A 6,468-nucleotide genomic window follows, 5' to 3' on the forward strand; every position below is an offset into this window, starting at 1 on the left:
TGTAATTATCTTGATTGCATTTAATTCACTTGATGCTTCCATTCCAACAGAAAATTTTAGGTTCATCAATCGCTTTATACAGGCTATTTTTTTTGAAACTTCAGTCAAAATCATGGGCCTCTGAAACGGCGAGTACTATTGAACCAGGCTAGACATGAATTAACTATGCTGTAGGTTGGCATTTGGTTTTCATTGGTTTGTTTATATGGATATTGTAAAGATACTCTTTTGGGGTTTGTTGTATCGCTCTCTACTCTGTGTGCAGCCAAACCTAGATAGACTCGAGTGGTTAACATAAATTGGGCTGCAAAGCTTCCTTCTTTTTAGCTACCTTGTTTCATCTGTCTGAATCAACCTCAAACTTATCAATTCATTCTTTTAAATTGAAATAGAGCCTTTATAACCAGATTTATTTAACATGCACTGAGACCATTCCATATGGATAGTTTTTGGTGGCTAAACGACTTGCTGACGATTTGCTTCTTTTGGATACAGTGTGCTGTTTGTTAGTTCCTGTCGATGCATTTGGGGATTTATTGTAGCTACAATTTGGTTAGTTGCAAATATATTTGAAGCTTTATAACAGTTTGCATTTGTAGTGAATGCAGACAAAGTATATGGCCTTCCTGAATGGCGAATATGGCTCTGCTTGACTTTGCATGTGTGTGTAATGAATCATCATTTCATTGCAAGCATATGACATTCAGAAAAAAATGTGATTCGCTCTGCCACAGATTGCAGTGTGTTTTACATCCTGGGAATGCATGGTTTTATGCTCTGGCTTCGCCCTGTTTTGCATCATGACGTCTATAAGCACCTGTTTTACTAGATGAAGTGAATCAATTCTTCATTTGTAGGTCACTGAGCAAGACACATAATTGCAACCACAATCCGTGTCCAAAATGGTCTGCATAAACAGGTAAAGGCAACTGGCAAAGACAGAGTTATAGTTTCTGCTGGTACTGCTCTCCTTCTTTAGACTATTTGGAAAACAAGAAATAAATCATTCCCTGCAGATCCTACTAATGTTATTTTTTCTTGGTGCTCTCTGCTGGACTCATGGACTGCTGTAGAATGAGTGGAAAGCGCTTTGCTCTAAACTTATGGTTCATTTTTCTTAGTTACCACACAGGCGATGAGATGTTTTCATTCTTTTTCCTGACATAAGTACTTGCACATTTTTGTGGTAGTACGAAGGTTATCTCTAGGGGGTACGATAGACCATCTACTGTATAACCGATGAAATGCACATTAGTGTATTCTTACTATTTACATGCCTCAATCAATGCTTCATTCTGCTAATTTTGTTCTTGCTACAGATAAAATTTTAGTTAATGAGTTCTGCCATAGATATGTAACATGTTTGCTCTTTGTAGTTGTTCAAGTCAGAAATATAATGCCCCGGCCATGCAACAGAATTATTCCTTCAGTTTTCTTTTGATACTGAGTATTAGCACAAGATGTGATTGTTATTAGTCGTCTAATCATTGTTCCTGTAACCTCGTAACTTTGCAGATATGCCGAGCACTTGCTTATATACATAATTAATTATATTGTCATCTGCCACCATGATATCAAACCACAGAACATTCTTGTGAGATTTTTAACCTCCTTTTCTATGCTTATTAATATGTTGCGCTGTTGTGCTTTACATATCTTCTGTAAAATCCTGCGGAATTTTTTGGCTAGTTGAGCTTTCTTTACATCTGGAAGAACATTTACTAATCAAATTTGAATAACCACTACTCCTAGGAGTAATACATTTTACTAACCTAGTAAGCTTTCCACTGTAGGTTAACCTACATAACATGAGCTCAAAATCTGAATCTGTGATTTTGGCAGTGCAAAAGTCTTGGTAAGTTATCTTCTATAATAAGGTAGAAATTTAAATGCTTGAGTACTGCTGGTTTTGAAAAGAACATGCTAAACTTTCTTGATAAGAACAAAAAAAAGGGTGTGCACTTATGCTAGTAACCTACCCAGAATGATGATTTCTAAATTGTTTTCAAAGTAATGCTTTGCATATATCTCCTACATTTACTCAAGATATTACCGAGCACCAGAACTATATTTGGTGCAACTGAATGTACTACTGCCATTATTTTGTTGTGGTTTTGTTCACTGCAGACTGAATATCTGCTCTGTCATGGCAGAACTGCTTCCCCCATAGGTTTTTTCATTCATGCATATAGTCTTTTACTCCCTCCGTCTCCAAATAAGTGTTGCTGATTTAGTAAAACATTAGTACAAAGTTGTACTAAATCAACGACGCTTATTTTGGGACGGAGGGAGTATTTTACTCTCTAGCTTGTTCTCACAGTGTTCATCCATCCATGCAGCCTCTTTTTCCTGGGGGAAAGTGGAGTTGATCAACCGGTTGTGATTACCAAGGTGAAATCTTGCAGTATGACATTTGAAACTGTTTTCTCCTGCGACCTGCATTCTTTACAATGACATGTTCGGTCATAGTGCGTCGCAGGTCTTGGGGTACTCCAACCAGGGAAGAGATCAAGAGCATGAATCCAAACTACACGTTGTTCAAGTTCCCGCAAATTAAGGCTCATCCATGGCACAAGGTAATGTGTGCATATTATCAAGTGCATGACGTTTTTTTTAATTTGTCCAAAAATGCTGCACGGGTACGTTTGTAATTAGTGATTGGGTGTTGTTTAATCAAGCGTGAACTAATACAATACTGAAAAAACAATTTATAGTTTCTCAGATATTCCCGCCAAAATAAGCATTCCTCAGATTCTTAACAAAAAGGAAAATGAATTACAACGGACAAAAATGGAAAGTTGATGCAATGGAAAAAAAAGGGCCAGACGTGATAGATGTTTCTCAGATGGGCCGGGCTCTGTCTGTGTTTCCAGCAGGCAGCAGCGCAACCTCGGGCAGCACCCAACCCACGAGTCCTTCTGAAAGCTCCCACCGAGGGGGAGCTGCGTGGCTGCACTCCTAACATTAGTCCCACCTCGCCAGTTTAAGGGGAGCGGAACCAGCTTATAACCCAAGGCGCAGCAGATGGTAGCACGACCTTACTTGAACAGGATCTGTTCTATAGGCTCGTACCGCTGCATCCTTTACCAATAAGGAGGCAAGCACTTCAGTCTGGTTGATGCATTCTGACCTCTGAGCCAGAGCGTGATTAACGGCCAGGATTCCCCTGATGGTGGGCAATCCACGGCTGTAGAGGATCGTTCCTGCCTTGCTCATGCCTGTGCAGGGTGGCCCAGATGTTGTCTGACAGACTACAACATCTTTTTTGCCTTGTGCTCGTTTTTTTAGTCTCTTTTTCAGTCTCTCATTCTACATTCAGTCAGACTGCAGTTGTATCTGTGATCAGTGATCTACCTGCAGTTCGTTCCTCCAAATCACCAACGGAAATCTCACTGTTTTTACTACTCCCTCCATTCCTAAATATAAGTCATTTTAGACATTTCAAATGGACTACAAGATACGGATGTATGTAGACATATTTTAAAGTGTAGATTCACTCATTTTGCTCCGTATGTAGTCACTTGTGATTCTGACCTCTGAGCCAGAGCGTGATTAACGGCCAGGATTCCCCTGATGGTAGACATATTTTAAAGTGTAGATTCACTCATTTTGCTCCGTATGTAGTCACTTGTTGGAATCTATAGAAAGACTTACATTTGGGAACGGAGGGAGTACTTTTAACAGCAAAGAAAGTCACCAGTCGTAACTGCTAGCAGTTATTAACTTGCACTTGACCTTCTGGAGCACGATGGCCGGCTTGCCCGGCGGCGCGAGCTGCAGCTTGAGCACGCATCTGGCCTGGTACTTGCACTTGGTGTAGTGCGCTTGGCACCTCACCTCGCCCAACGGCGCCACCTCCACCTCGAACACCCCTGTAGCGTTCCCCTTTCTGAACTCAGCCACGCCGGCACTGCCTATCAAGTTAATGGAAATGGATGGAACTGAAGAGTAATTAAATATATGGAGGGAACGATAACTGAAGATTGAGGGATGAAAGACAGTGATAACTGAAGACGGAAGGAATGGGTAACAGTGGAAAACTAAGAATGAAGGACTGATCACCATCCACCCCTCGCTCTTATACTCCTTCAATGTCCCAAGACTGATGATAACTAGCACACACACAAAAAAAAAATCTGAAGAACTAATGGCTGGATGACAAGAATGACAAGTGAAATGAGACACTAATTACTAAAACATAAAACTGAGAAGTGACCAGAAAAATAATGATTTGAGATGAATGAAGAATGAGAAGAAGGTCGAGATAAAGAAGACCGAAAATGAAGAATAATAAGAATACTAATGAAAAGACTAAAGACTGAAGATAACTAAGGTACTGAACAAGGAGAGAACAATGAATTAAGAAAAAAAGAGTGATGTGGCTAAAAAAGGAGAGTGAAATCTGAACAAAAGACTGTGGACTACACAGTTACCAGCTTTATGCACATATGCTAACTCCATTTTATCAAGAATCCTCGTAAAGTATGACAAGTTTTCTTTTTGGTGGTTGGTTCGCTTCTTTTGGACACAATGTGCTTTTTGTTAGTCCCTGACCATTCATTTGGGGATTTATTGTAGCTACAATTTCGTTAGTTGCAAATATATTTGAAGCTTTATAAAAGCTTGCATTTGTAGTGAATGCAGACAGGGTATATGGCCTCCCTGAATAGTGAATATGGCTCTGCTTGATTTTGCGTCTGTGTGTGTAATGAGTCATTATTTCGTTGCAAGCATTATGTGCTTGGCAAAAAAAAAAAGTATGCGACTCACTCTGCCACAGATTTGCAGTGTATTTTACATCCTGGGAATGCATAGTTTTATGCTCTGGCTTCGCCCTGTTTGACATCATGACGTCTATAAGCACCCTGTTTTACTAGATGAAGTGACTCAATTCTTCATTTACAGGAGACCGAGCCAGATGTGGTTGCAGATTCGGGTGCTGAAGATGGTCACATATTTGCAAGCACAATCCGTGGCCAAAATGGTCTGCCTAAACAGGTAAAGGCAACTGGCAAAGACAGAGTTATTGTTTCTGCCGGTGCTGCTGGCCTTCTGTGGCCTACTTGGAAAACAAGAAATAAATCTTGTTTCCAAGGTGTATTCTATGGAGATCCTACTTATGTTATTTTTTCTTTGTACCCTCTGCTGGATTTGTGGCCTGTCCTGTAGAAAAGAGGGGTGCAGGTGCCAAACATGCCGCGTCAGGTGTCTAGGAAGCTTAACCAAGTAACACGCGAAATCTTCAGTCATGAGTGAGATTTCAAAATTGTTTTGAAAGTAATGCTTTGCATATATGCAGGTCCAGTGAGAGCTGAATATCTCCTACATTTGCACAAGATATTACAGAGCACCAGAACTGATATTAGGTTCCCGCAAAAAAAAAAAAAGAACTGATATTAGGTGCAACTGAATATACTGCTGACATGGATTTGTTCTTTTTTTTTACGGCAGACTGAATATCTGCTATGTCACAGCAGAACTGCTTCTCGGGCAGGTTTTATTCATGCATATAGTCTTTCATTTTCTTTCTAGCTTGTTCTCAAAATATTTATCCATTCACACATCTTCTTTTTTCCTAGGGAAAGTGGAGTTGATCAGTTGGTTGAGCTTATCAAGGTGAAATCCTGTACTATGATATTTGAAACTGTTTTCTCCCGCGACCTGCATTCTTTGCAATGACATTGTTGAGTCATAGTGCGTCGCAGGTCTTGGGATACTCCAACAAGGGAAGAGATCAAGTGCATAAACCCAAACTACACGAAGTTCGAGTTCTCCTGAATTAAGACTCGTCCGTGGCACAAGGTAATGTGCATATATTGTGTTTGTCATGCAAAATTGCCTGGTCTGCACAATTGGTGTTCTAGTTGGCGCATACTTTTGGAGCAGGGAGAGCTTTACCGTTGACTAGGATGCTGATAAACTTTGATAAAATTCTCGAAACAGGCTTTCGCCCCACTTTATATATAAAGCAACAACACAGTACAATAAATGGCTGGACGATACAATGTAGTGAGAAAGCCCTCTTACAAAGCAGATAGAAAGATATAACAAAAAGGCCAAAGCTAGCCTAACACCTCGTCTAGGCCCGACCGACGACGTCAAAACTCCATGGCAACGCCCCCAGGAGGGTGACGGCGTAATGCGTTGGCGCTGCCGAGTCTGAGAACAGACAAGGGTTTTCACTAGAGCCTTGGCACATGGACGAGACCCACGACTACGTCTTCAAGAAGATAATGACACCTGCGGGTGCCACCGGTGCCGGCGCCAAGTGTTAAGCTTTCGCTCGGGAACTCGCCAAACTCACTAGGAGGCGCCTCGATCACCACCACAATGAGAGTTAGGCCAACCCCACCAGACATGGGTATCAACAGAGGAGGCTAGAGCCTTCGCCACTACACCCTTGCCGCCCCACACGGCCAAGAGGTGAAGGCACCAGCGCCACCACGGGAGCCTGCCGGAAAGCCCATC

The 6,468-nt window shown here is 41.3% G+C and overlaps 1 non-coding gene across 1 annotated transcript; it reads left to right on the forward strand.

Moving 5' to 3' along the window:
- The first annotated feature begins 3,032 nt into the window (after positions 1-3,032).
- LOC120965773 (small nucleolar RNA U3) lies at positions 3,033-3,253 on the forward strand. The gene has a single exon (XR_005758796.1). It is a non-coding gene; the product is annotated as a small nucleolar RNA U3 (small nucleolar RNA).
- Positions 3,254-6,468: the final 3,215 nt, after the last annotated feature.

This window comes from Aegilops tauschii, chromosome 5 (genome assembly GCF_002575655.3).
Source record: "Aegilops tauschii subsp. strangulata cultivar AL8/78 chromosome 5, Aet v6.0, whole genome shotgun sequence".
Taxonomy (NCBI): domain Eukaryota; kingdom Viridiplantae; phylum Streptophyta; class Magnoliopsida; order Poales; family Poaceae; genus Aegilops; species Aegilops tauschii.